Source organism: Fistularia commersonii, chromosome 31, assembly GCF_037954325.1.
Source record: "Fistularia commersonii isolate RoL2024-O1a breed Wild chromosome 31, RoL_Fcom_v1.0, whole genome shotgun sequence".
NCBI classification, from domain to species: domain Eukaryota; kingdom Metazoa; phylum Chordata; class Actinopteri; order Syngnathiformes; family Fistulariidae; genus Fistularia; species Fistularia commersonii.
In genome coordinates, this window is record NC_141314.1 from 10,267,320 (window position 1) to 10,281,093 (window position 13,774).

General features: G+C 49.9%; 1 protein-coding gene across 3 annotated transcripts in view; it reads left to right on the forward strand.

Annotated features, from left to right (window-relative positions):
• The window catches only part of ablim3 (actin binding LIM protein family, member 3), a 52,069-nt gene that overhangs the window by 8,834 nt on the left and 29,461 nt on the right, over window positions 1-13,774 (forward strand). The window lies entirely within an intron of this gene.

Consider the following 13,774-nt stretch of genomic DNA (forward strand, 5'->3'; position numbering starts at 1 on the left):
TGGGGTTTCTTCTCACAGTCCAAAAACATGCAGGAGGCTAATTTGTTGCCAAAGGGGCAAGGACTAGTAAAATCATGGTTTACTTCCCAAGAAGTAGCACTAAGTCCAAATGTTTCTGCTGTGTTAGCGTAAAGGACAACAGGTAAATTATTCAAATCTTTCTATGTAATGAACTGTTTCTTTAAAAAATACATGACCAACAACCTGAGATTCATGCAGAAAAGTAAGTGCAATTTCAACAACACTGTGCCTCACTTCTATCTTCTCAGATTGCCGTGCATTTTGTTGTATTTTTGGGTCTCATAGTAGCACTGAAAGCTGCTGCGTCCACACCGAGCATACAGGTTTCTTATTAACCTCAACCACTAGATCAGTTGTGTAGGACCAGGTGTTGATACCTAAGGCACCGATGAGACTCTGTGGGGTTCAAGTGAGCGTCCTCCTTCATGGATGTTTCGCTGATTGGCCCAGAACATCTCCAGAGGGTCCGGCAGTGAATCCCAGCGTCCCAGGTTCACTCCCTAGATGCCATCAGCTCAGTTGAAGGCCCAAGTTGGATCTTTTCAACCACAGCCACTGGCTCCTGTTCTGGAGAGCTCCTTGACTGCCTATCTGTGGGCGTGTCCTTGTACTTCCGTCTCCCTGAGTAGCCTGGATGTTGAAGTGGCTATGAAACCTCTGCAGCCTACTTCCACTGGACGAGCAAATCAGACGTGGTCCGTTTTTCTTGGAAAACCCTTTACTCCATGTAAACTTTTCTCTTTTTTGACATCTTGCTGATGAGCCAAAGGAAAATTCCCAACGATCAGTAAAAATGCTATTTACCGACCCATCTACCGCAAGTTCTGAGTCACATTGCGTTGTGCCGTGTTGTTAACACTAACTAAAACACTGCGCCCGTAGCAGACAATATAGCAACTGTGTTCATATTTTAAAAAAAGTAGGTCATGATTTTTATGTATTTTTTTCAAATTGAAGATTTATTCCACGGGCCGGATTGGACCGCTTGGCGTGCCGATACCGGCCCGCGGGCCGTTCGTTTGACACCTCTGGGTTAGCACTTCCCTCACAGCAAGAAGGTCCAATTCAAGGAGCCTTTCTGTGTGGAGTCTCTATGTTCTCCCAGTGAGGTTCCTCCAGGTTCTCCGGGTTCCTCGCACCCATGCAGGAGGTCCATTTAATTGTCCAGACTTGTGAATGACGGGCTGAATGGTTGTACGTCTCGATGACCTCGCTTCTCGTCCGACCCCACACGACTGCAGGATAAGCCGTACAGATAATGGATGACTGAATTCTTATATCTGTCCCATCCAGTGCGAGCAGTATGAGTTGCTTCCTATCTTGTGGTCAAACCGCCGCCGCATGGCAGAAAAGATGCACGACCACATCCCATTAACCGAAGGGTCGGTTGATACGTGGGTCAAAATAACTTCTAATAACCCGGTTAGCGGGGAGTCGGCAGTTTTATTATATCTGAATTATCCAACGGAAACATCAAATCAATCCCGGCCAATACTTTCCCAAAAATGAACCCAGCGGCCTGCCTTCATTCAGAGTTACGTATCCCTCCAGTTAATCCATCTGCTAGTACACCTGCTGAGTGCTACTATTAGCCCAAAGTGGGGATTGAAATGGATCAGAGGTGCCTTGCAGGGGACTTAGGCTCCTGCTAAGGTAGCTTGTTATAGCACTGCCAACTTGCAGGGGGATTTTCCCTGAGCGGTACGCCGCCGTCTAATGACACAGTTCTGAAGCACATGGCCGAGCAGCCTCGGCGGTGGTCCGATGGCATGGCCTCAGACTGTTGTTCAGAAGATTTACATTCATGCCAGATATATATGTTTTTAACTATTTATCTATATATTGATAGATGCAATTGAAACGCATTCACGACGGAGACGGAGAAGCCAGTCAGTTGTCATAAGAAGAATATTCAGTCACTGACGGATTGTTTTATAATTTAAAAAATAATCTATAATTAATCTATAATCAATCTGTATTCAGTAATCGTATTTCAATATTTGACGGGGGAAAAACGAGGGCATAGACATGAGCTGAAACGATAACATTGTGTTTGTTTTCCCATGGATGAGTGAAGGAAACATATCTGTGCATCTTCACCGTGATCTATTCGACCGCCTTTCCGTCCTCGTCCAGCTGCTGGATTTGTTTCGACGTGGTCGTAGTTCTCGACAGCTTCCTGCGGGCCCAGATCTTCTCTCGCCAGGAGGTTGGTCGGTTTATCCCACCTGAACTTGGGCATTTTGTCAGTTGTTGATCGATGACGCTCCGCTCACTCGTATTTGTGATGCCTTCTGCGCCAAAGTTAGCATTACCAACCTGCTCGCTAGCACCCAACATGTTAGCATTCCGGTGCTAACGGAGTGTGGATTGCTGCTACTGTGATATGCAAAATCCTTCCTGTGTAAACCTGGAAGTTTCTTATATCTTAATTCAAATTTAAGTCCTATATAATGAATAATTTTTCTGCAAATAAATGAATAAAAATGAAGTCAGCCTTAATATTAGCACGAGATGTGTTCCTCTATATGCATATCACAACAGCTTCAACCTCTCGAGTGCTCCTAGAGGTCATTTTTAAAAAGAAAAAAAAAAAAAAGATTCCTGCCAACTAGTTATAAAAGCATTAGGCAGGTGAACAACTAGAGCGAAGGAATTACACGACTAATCCTTCTTTTCACGACTCCATTTCGTCATGTCTAAGAGCCGCTGTTTACTCTGGGCTCGGGATTCTGCCGCGGAAAGGATCCGGGGGTTTTTCAAGCCGTAAGCGTCCGGGATGAATGGGAGGAGAAGAATTCAGGATGCAGATAAACTGCTTGGTAATGCGATAAATGAACAAATTACCCCGAAGAAATCACTCGGGGTCTTTTATCTTTTCCAAACAACGATGCCGATGTGTGGAGTTGCCAGCGCAATTATGAAAGGGAGTGCTTGTTTTAAGGAAAAAAAAGAAAGGGGGTTGTGACAGTCAAGTATCTGTGCGTGCGTGAATGAGAAGGCAAAGAACTGAGAAATGCTATTCGTCACGCTGCTACAAGCGAGCGTCATACTAATGGAGACGTTGTTGCACAGAAGAGACGATTCCTGAGGGTTGAATTTCATTCATTTGCAAATGGCCGTGAATGAAGAGAGGATCCGGGACGCCGTCAACTTATCGTTTTTTTCGTCCGCTCAAACACTCCCATGGTCGATTTGAGAAAAAGCGTCGTTGCGTTGCGTCACGGCGGCGCATCGGTTAGCGCTTCGGCCTCACGGCACGAAGGACCCTGCTTCGATTCCGACAAGGGGACCTTTCTGTGTTGAGTTTGCGTGTTCTCCACGTGGAAAAATGGCCCCGAATGAGGGAACATTGTGAACCCTGCGATCCTGAGAGCAGGATAAGCGGCAGAATATAGCTGGATAGCATTGTCCCACTGTGCTAACGTGAATTAGCGTCTTATTTTAGCGGGTAAGAACAGGTAGTTTACTAAAAATCTGTCTGGCTCGTTTTGTCTTCCTGACTTCACACAACTGGGCAAAGCGAACCCCCGCCTACGGTTTCTATGGTTTATTTCATGCATGTGCAGTTGGCGTCCAAAACCTCTGCGTCCAGCTGTGCTCTGCTCGTCGCGTCCGCCGACCGCCTCCCTGCCCGCCATCCGTCGGGGTTGTTGCTCCCGCGACATGTTTCCCACGTGGAAAAATGGCCCCGAATGAGGGAACATTGTGAACCCTGCGATCCTGAGAGCAGGATAAGCGGCAGAAGATAGCTGGATAGCATTGTCCCACTGTGCTAACGTGAATTAGCGTCTTATTTTAGGGGGTAAGAACAGCTAGTTTGAGGTAAATGAAGTATGGACCTCCTTCAAGGAAGTTCTCAAACACATCTGTCCGGCTCGTTTGTCTCCCAGACTTCACACAACTGGGCGAATCGAACCCCCGCCTTCGGTTTCTAGGGATTATTTCACGCGTGTGCAGTTGTCGTCCAAAACCTCTGCGTCCAGCTGTGCAGAAGGTCGGCGCTCTGCCCGTCGCGTCCGCTTCCCTGCTCGCCATCCGTCGGGGTTGTTGCTCCCGCGACATGTTTCCCACGTGCGACCCGAACGGACAGGGAAACCCGCGCCGTATATGAGACACGCAAACACACACACACACACACCTGGGTGTGCACACGCTTATAAACACGCACAATTTGCCGTGGTTGTGAGCGGTTGCTGTGGTAACGGTGTGAAGGGGGCACCCGCGCCCTGGTTGGTGGATATTCTCAGCATCTCCCTGGCGCTATTAACCAATTGGAGGGTGCTATTGCATGCCCCAGAGAAAAAAAAAAAAAGGGTAGGGGGGGGTGAACACAGGAAGAGAGCCGGCTGGAGAAGCGGAGGGGGATGGTGGTATTGTTTCGGTCGCCTAAACATTACATCATCACTCGGATCTGAAACAAAAAGATTCTTAATTCTCTCTCTCTCCCTTTTTCCGCCCCACGTTCAACGCCCTCATCGGCGAGTCCTTTACCGTTCCAGAGAGCTCTCCCCGTCCCGAGAGGCTCCGCCGGCCGCTATTGTGAGGCCGGGACGAGCGGCAGCCCCGGCCTCTGCACAGCCAGCAGTTTTTTAGAGCTTTTATTGTTTGTTTTGCAACCCCCCCCTCCCCTCCCCTACCCACGCGAACACACACATTTCCACACCCCGTCCTTGCATACGAGTGTGCTGCGTTTGTTTTGATCTCCCTTCCAGTTTTGTCTGCTTCTCATTAGCTCTTTGTGCGTTTTCTCGGAATAGGATCGTTTCTCGCATCCCGTACGTTTTTTTTTTTTTTTTTTTTTTTTTTTTCTGTTTTTATCCTCTGATTGATGACAGCCGCCCATCCATGAAATCAATTTCTCATCGCGGGACAGGTTGACATTTGCACGTCGGTTCTGGTATTTTGAGGCTAATCTGTATTAAACCGTCTCGTAAACGTAGCTCTCCCGGCTGCCTCCTGTTTTTTTTTTTTGTTTTTTTTTTCTTAAGTTCGGTGGACCTGGCGCGCCTCTACATTCAAATTGGCTCTTTCTCTCACCGGGTTATTGACCTCGACCGAAGATAATACGTCTGCCTCGATCGTTTTTCTTTCCACCGCACGGCCCCAACCCCCGTTTTCTTTCCTCACATTTACTAAAAAAAAAGGGCTGACTGTGCCCAGCTGGGCAGATCGCAAATGTATCGTGTTATATGCAGTCAGACCGGTGAGAGCAGTCTGCCGAATTGCACTCGATCATCCGGCTGACCGTTTTACCCCCCCCGCCCCTTCGGTTTATTCGGTACCGTATCGAACCGCATTACCTTTTCGAATCCCGCGTCATCGCAATCCGCCCGGCTATCGTACATTCATCAGAGGAAGAGCAAAACGCCAATCATGAACATTTAACCTCCTATTTCAACCCCATTATCTCCTTCCTGTCCCCCCCCCGGAGCCGCTCCCCCTCGGGGGGGGGGGGGGGGGGGGGGGTCGCCGCAGCCAATCGTCTGCCTCCGTCCAAACCTTCTCCTCCGCATCCCCTTCCTCACCCGCTAAAAGGTATCTGATGATGGGAGGAATATGCAGCGAGGCAATGAGAGACAGATGGAAAAAACTGAACCGGGGAGTCGCTGGCTCGCAGATGGATGCACCAACTGAAGACATGAAACAAGCAGGGTGTGTATGTGTGTGTGTGTGTGTGTGTGTGTGAGAGAGAGAGAGTGCAGCAATGCGCTGTGTGGATAATGTGGTGTTGGATTACCGGCAGCCTGGCTGACTCGTGCATGTCGGGCCCTAATGACAAAGTGATCACATTTACCCCGCCCTCCGAAGCGTAACAGACACTCCCGGATTCCAGCAGAAACGGAGGCCCGGCGTGCAAAGTGCACGCAAACATGGCGGCCGATTCCAGGTAGAGGTCAGGTCGCAAATATCTGCCTGGCGTACGGAACGGAAGAGGCGAAAGAGATGTCTTGAAGGGAAAAAGAAAGCGAGGAGAAAGTGTGTGTCGCGGAGGGGCGAGTGCAACCGGGAAGGGAGCTTCCTGTAGCTATAGCAACCGCTGACACGCTGGTCCAATCACCACGCCAAAGCCTGGTTGCTAGGGAAAGATTCAGGCGGGGGAAGGATGGGAGCGTGGCAGACGAAAGCATCCCTCCACCCCCGCCGGCTCTCCAGGATCGGCTGACGGACGGCGGGGAATCCTGCGCTCGTCCGGAAAGCGTCACATCCACCCGGTTGTCTTTTAGCGTCGCGAGTGATTTTTGCATCATAAGAATTATCGCCAGGCGGCGGCGGCGGCGGCAGCCCCTCCCTCCCCTCCCGCCGTGTCGGAAAAACACTCGCAAACAGCGGGAACCCGCCGACGGCCGACGTGCAGCAGGTTTCATCACTTTCATTCACAGTCGTCCGTCGCTCAGACGAGCCGCTCGTTACCCGGCGGAGGGTTAATCGCCGTCGGCGTTCTCCGCAGGCCCGGGCTGCCGCTACAAAGAGCCTCCGCTGGGCAACCATCTGTTTCTACCAGACCCTGGCGCTCGGGGAATCGTGGCACCGGCGTGCGATTTTCTTCCTCTGGTTTAGCATTTAGCTAAACCTGTTCGTCCGCTTTCACCCGTTGGTCACATCCGACATCCTTGCCGAAACCCTCCTGCTCCGTAACCTTCTGGATCCGTGGAAAAGGGTTGACATTCGAGGGTGAACCGCAGAACAAACAAGCCGGTTTTACAGTTTCATAAAAACAAACGCTCATTCACGCTCGGGCTATGGTAGCAAAAAACCGGTTCGTCCGTTGCAACCGATGTGCCCGCATACCTCCCATGCCTGCCGTGCACGCCCGTGGCTGTTGTGCAGTACATCCACTAGAGGCCAGTGCCGGTTGGAGGTTATCTCAGCTGTCATTGGGCGAGAAATGGGGTTCACTCCGGAGCGACCGCCATCATTGGACCATATATGGAAACGTACAACCATTCACCCTCTCGTTCACACCTCTTGGAAAGATGAGGGCCTCCAATGTCTGAGGAGGTTCTCAGTCATCCAGGTGACGGTGAATTCTTGTCGAAATCGTCTTGTCTTGGCAACTGGACTGGAATTTCTTCACTTGAAGACGTTTCAGCCCTCGTCCGAGAGGCTTCTTCACTCCTTCAGGCCTCCGATGAACCGATACCATCTTCTCTTCTTGCTCTCTTTTCCATCTGCCGGTCGCACTTGAGCATACCGCCCAACATGACTTCCGGCGGGACCGCTCCAGTCTACGAACTTCCATCCGTACGGGTATTTACTGTCAATATAAATGAGCCTGTAGATGATTGACAGTGGCGACCCCCTGAAGGGACCATCCCAATTAAGACCAAGAAGACAGAGTAGACTCGAGTCTGGCGAGGTGTTAAATGATGCCGATGCTCACGGAAACAGGAACACATCCCTGTTCTGTCCTTCATTAGTCCAATTATGTGTCAACGCTAAAGCGACTAGAATGGATAAGACTGAAAATAAACCCGTTATGGGCAAGTTAACGGTTATTAGCCAATAAAACATCGCGTCCGTCCACCGCCGCTGGCCTTTGTTTTTTCGCACTTCAGCTTCCTTCTCCTTCTGTTTGCCCGACTGATCGCCTCTCCCGCCAGCCGGTAATTTGGCACAACTTGACAGAGCACATTATTTACTCTCCAAGTGTTCCCCTCCCCTCCTCCCCGGTCGTCACGGGGGCTGAGATCCGGGGAGCAGCCGAGGGGCCTCATGTTCTTTTAGCAAAGGCGCCGGGGTGAGTTTTAAGGAGGGGGGGAGGCTCGCTCAGCTCACGCTCCAGGAATATTTATGTTTAAATGCCAATGTTAAGCGCTACCGAGAGTGAATCACGCTCACACAGATTTGAGATCCAGGAAGGGTCTTCGTGACCGAGCGCCATTTTCATTCATCAAGGCGAGCCGGACAACACGTAGAACTTCGGTCAAAACAAAAGTGAGGCGTCTTAGACAGCCGGCTTTCCGCTTTTCCCTCTCTGATCCGCTCCCGACCTTTAGCCGAAGCCATCTATCACAAGGAAGGCACTTTGAGATAAAGCCGGGACTTGATTCTCCAGCTGCGAAGATGGTGACGATGTCCTGGAAGCGGAAAACGGTGGGGGTGCGGGATTAGCGTGGACCGTTATGTCAAGACTATTTTGGGATTCCGGTCTGGGATGACTTTGAAAGGGGAATTTTAATGGTGTCTGTTAGCGGGAGATAAATACCCGATCTCGGACCCCCTCCCCCTCTCGGCGGCGTGACGGCCGCAACTGCGGACGGCCGGCGTCACGCTAACCTGCTAAACCCGCCATCTTTCAGGGAAGCGTCACAACAAAACAGAAGTAACCTCATGTGGTTCGGGTTTTCTTTTGGATTCGGAAGCTAATTGGACGCGTTCATTCGGATTTTACGACGCGGGAGGCACCGGTGAATGGGATCAGACCGGCTTCATGGGCGGGAGTGCAAACCATGCGGCGCTAGTCGTCCAAGCCTTTCTTGTCGGAGCCAAGCCGTGGCGTGTCTCGGGGAGACGGAGACACCATCTCCCAGGACGGGCTCCACCCACAGGGCTGCCTGGAGACGATAACAAAACCCCAATAACTGGAAAAATCTGCGGGAAGGCATCGAGGGGATCCGTTCCGGTGGCCTCGGATTTGGGGTTCCAGACGAGGAGACCCCAGTGGAAGACCCAGGCCCGGGGGGGGGGGGTTCTTCTAGAACACCACTTAGTCCAGCTCTCCAAGAGGGGAGATGGCAAGATGGCGGGCGGGAGGACGCTGGCGTGTTTGGCTGCCGCTTCCCGCTCTCCAACCAATCAACCAAACCAAAGACAAAGGCTCACCTGGACAATCTCCAGCAAGCTACCAAACTAGCTTGCCGACCTGAGCAGGCTGGCTGGCTGGCTAGCTAGCCGGCTAGCCTCTCGAAACTCCGGATCCCGATGGCGCCTAGCAAGACGGCATTTCCATCGGCCGAAATCTTCTTGCTCCTCTTGCTCCACCATCTCTCCCTCCACCAAAAATCCGTCTCCGACATCCAGCTCCAACACTTGCCTCCTCACAGCAGCATAACACTCGCCACACTCTGCAATTTGGACTTCTTCCCAATAATTCTGTGTATGTTCTGTTCCTTCTGTTTTTTTGACTTGTGAAGCGTCTTTGAGTGTCATGAAAAGCGCTATAAAAATCCCATGTATTATTATTATTATTATTAAGAGACCTACCCTGAACCTGCCCCGTCCGTCAAGTAACAAAAGTGGACCGACCAATCTGTATATTTCGGCGTATTTGGCAGGGCTTTTGTGGCGTTTGTCATGGCCGCCAGTCATTCGAGCGTCAGACGGGTCTCTTCTATTTCTTCCTCTTCCTCGCCGCCAGACTTCTCGTCCTCGTCCCTCGACGGATCCGAATGGCGGTCTGTGAAGCCATCGACGTCTTCGATGTCGGAGAAGCCGTCTCCTTCAAGAATGCGTTCCGGTGAAGGAGATCACGTATTTTATTAATTCTATAAAATTAATGTTAGCTTATTTTTCTTCTTAGGCTAGAATAAGGCTATCTCATCATGAAAACTGTTTCCAAACACTGCAAAAAAAACGCTAAAGCACGATAAATCGTGAGTTCCTCAGGGTTCTCCGGGTTCCTCCGACAGTCCGAACACATGAGAGGGTGAATGGCCGTTTGTCTGCGTGATGTGTGAATAACTGAGTGTGTTGTGTGTCTGAACGTCAGGGTGAATGTGTGTGTCTTTGTGTGGCCACGCGATCGACGGCAAGAAAGAAAATGAATGAATGAATTCCTGACGCGCTTGATTTTATGTGATTCCAAGCACTCAAAAGGAGGCGTCACAGAAATAGATGGATATGTAAGATGTAGGAATATTTTCTACTGTGTGTGTGTGTGTGTGTGTGTGTGTGTTTGCTTGTCAAAGATCAACATGGTTTCTTGAAGATAAGAGGATAAGGGGCCTCTGTTATAGCAAAATAATAAAATTTGATAAAGTGCCATTTATTTTCCGTGAGCTGCTGAGATACAGAGATTAAGACTCTGTCGTGGAACTTAAAACCCCAAACACATTTAATAAAGTCGACGACGTGTCGTCTTTTCTTTGTTTTAGTCACAAGTAACATCAGATTTAACCCCCCCCCCTCCTTTTAGGCCCCAATTTGCGCCACGACTAACAGCATCATTTCGAGCGGGGCCGAGCTGTAGCCGCCGAAGGTTTATGTCGCCGATGGCAACGGGGGAAGGAGGACGTCCTCCGCCAGGCCGGGCCAATCGTCCGGTCCGGAGGAAACCACGGCATTGGGTGAGCCGTCCGGTCGATTAGCATATGGGGACTCCATATGCTAATCACGTGCGGCGGGCTAACCTAGCGGGTTTCCAGACGTTCCAAAGCGAACGAGAAAAAGCCTAATGAGAGGCGGGAAATGAGAGAGCGGCGGGGAATTCTACTACGATTTGCTTTTAGAAGGTTACAAAACAATGTTTTCATCAAGCCATCTCCTTTTTTTTTTTTTTCTGTTCCATGAGTCTCCAAGACGGGGAAATATTAAACCCCCGTTTCCTTGAAGGCATCGCGTAACATGTGATTTGGGTTTTTTTTTTTTTTTTTTCTCTGGTCGAAGCCCGTAATTAGACCGGCTGAAAATTTCAGCGGGGGGACAAACTTCTCCAAGCCATTGTTCGGCGGTTATGGAAATGTGGTTCGGCACGCGGGCGCTGGTTTCTATGAAAAGACTATTTCCACCTCCAGACGGCGTCCCCTCCTTCCTTCTCCCGCTTCGGCAGCTGCCGTGGATCGACCTGCCGTAATGATAAGAATCCATCATCATATCTATGTCTGCGCACACATTCCAGCAGCTCCGCTCTGCGCACACACACACACACACACACACACACACACTTGGGCGATGGATTTATTGCATTTTAGTCCTCCTTCGGGAGAGGGGACTGTTTTGTTCTAAAGTGCGAGCCCGTTGATCTTTTATTACGCCGTTAAGTCAATATGCTTCACACATAAACAGCGTGAGATGAAATGAGCCCCCTTGAAGGTTTATGTGCAAGTGTGTGTGTGTGTGTGTGTGTGTGTGTGTGTGTGTGTGTGTGTGAACTCGGTGTACACACTGGAAACTCCCGCGGAGCTAACGGCGGCTTGTAGCAGCAGCTCCAGCCTCCGCCGGCACTTCTTTGGAACGCAGAGCTTTCTTTTACTTTCAACCACGGCATGTTTTCATAAGTTTCTCTTCCACCTTCTATTTGGCTGCAGAAGCTGCTTCACTCATTCTATTCATCCGTTTATTATCTTCAGTGTAGATGATGACCAGCTTCTTCACCGCTTTGGTTGTGGGGATGCTGGAGACTTATCTGGCTGTCATTGGCCGAGAAGCAGGGTTGCGATAACCAATCGCTGTTTCATTCAAATGTCCAGATGAAGATGGTGATGTTCTTTTTGGGAGCAACCAGGATGGAGAGGATCAGGAATGAGTCCGTCAGAGGGATGGCACATGTTGGATGTTTTAGAGAGAAGGTCAGAGGAGCCAGACTGAGATGGTTGGGTTGTGGACAAATGAGGGATAGTGGATATACTTGTTGACGGATCCAGAGGATATGGTTAGATGGAGAAGGTTGATTCAATGTGGAGATCCCTGAAGGGAAAAGCCCAAAGTAAAGGAAGAATTTGTCACAGGGGTGCAGGACATGTATGACCGAGACAAAGTGATGTCTGAGATGGTTTGGACATGAACGCTCCTCTGTTCAACAATTTCCTTGGGGATAAATAAAGTTGTTCTTATTCCTATTCATGTCCAATCCATGGTGAAGATCTGGTTGGAAGGTTGCTGAAAGTAGAGCTGCCAGACAGGAGGTCTAGAGGAAAACTAAAGAGAAGATTTATGGACGTAGTGAGAGAGGATATGAAGGTAGTTGGTGTGAGAGTGGTGGATCCAGAGAATGGGTTTAGATGGAGAAAGTTGACTCGCTGTGGAGACCCCTGAAGGGAAAAGCCCAAAGCAGAAGAAAAAGGAGAGGTCTGGACAATGTAGGGTCTCCGGTGAACCTACTGCATGTGTCTGGAGAACCCAGAGGAACCCCAGGCAGACACGGGGGGAACATGGAGACTCGAAACAGGGGACCTTCTGGTCGTGAGCCAGAAGCGCAAACCGCTGCAGATGCAGAAGCTGCTGATGAGCGGCGTCCTCTGGTTAGCGTCCTGCGAGCCTGCTATCCGTTTACAGCGCAAAGCTGCGCGCCTTTACTCCGTGGCAGCGTTCCCTCAGCTGGGAATTCTATTTCCATTATTTCATACTGTGATAATAGACCGCGGTTTGTTTTCACTGGAAACTGTCGGTGGATGTAATTTTTAGTTTCTTTTTTTTCAAGATCCAATTTCCAACTTATGGAGAGTATTCGATTAAAGCTGTTGAGCAGACCGCTCGTCTGCTTCTCCGGCGGCTTCGGTCGACCGTGTTTGATTTCAATTACCGGACAATCACACAGTATCGGTAATAATTATGATAAAAATTAAAACGAGCGTGAGGATCTGGATTAGACGTTCCCTCCGGAGCCGTCTTTCAACCGCAGAAACCGGAGACCCGACGTCCCGGACGGACGTTTAACCGGCGATCGACTCGCACCGATTCACCCCGTTGAATCGGTCACGAGAAATTAAAAAGGACACATCGGCGTCGTCGCTCTTTGGCGACACGAGCCGGGTCGGGGGGGAAGCTCGCGGAACGAGCACGGCAACGGATTTCATGTGTTTACCGTTTGCGCGGCCTGGTGTGCAGCTTTGGCTCCCAAGCAAAACACACTCCATGCTGTTTATATCATTATATTAACATCAGGGGGAAACTGGCTCACCGGCTGAATAACTTTCCCGGCGGCCTTGTATGAGGACAAACACACACATGCTAGCACAAGCAGGTACAAGGAGACTCCGAAACACACACACACACACATCCGGCGTTATCGTTCTGAGTCGACCGCAAGTTGACTCAGTGGTCATTCATTCGTTCATTATCTAAATTAATCCCAGCTGTGATTGGACGAGAGGCGGGGTTCACCGGTCGCCACTCAATCACAGAACCACTTGTAGACCACAAGTAGACATACCGCCATTCATCCTCTCATTTACGTGCCATAAAGCGACATAACCGTCGGTTTTGAGCCTGGGATTCACACATCTGGAAAAGTTCTGGGTCTCGGTTGAACCTGTTGCATGTTTTTGGACTATTGGAGGAAACTGGAGATACCAGAAGACCTTTAGAATTGAACCGGGGACCTTCTTGCTGTGAGGGGAAGTGCTGACCACTCCTTGCGCCATGTTGTATGCTCGCATCGTGTCTCGGTGGGGATTCATACCTGGTGTGGTGTTTTCAGTCAGATACGTGGGGAGTCTCATGAGTTACTGTGACTAAACTGTCTTCTACTCCTTCTTCTTCTCCTTTGGACTTTTCCCTTCAGGGGTCTCCAGCAAATTAACCTTCGTCATCTAACCCCATACTCTGTATCCTCCTCTCTCACACCAACTAACTTCACATCCTCTCTCACGACGTCCATAAATCTTCTCCTTAGTCTTCCTCTGGACCTCCTGTCTGGCAGCTCTACGTTCAGCAACCTTCTACCCAGTTCTTCACCATGGATTGTACATGTATAAGAACAACTTTATTTATCCCGAAGGAAATTGTTGAACAGAGGAGCGTTCATGTCCAAACCATCTCAGTCATCACTTTGTCTCGGTCATACATGTCTTGCACCCCGTGACAAATTTTT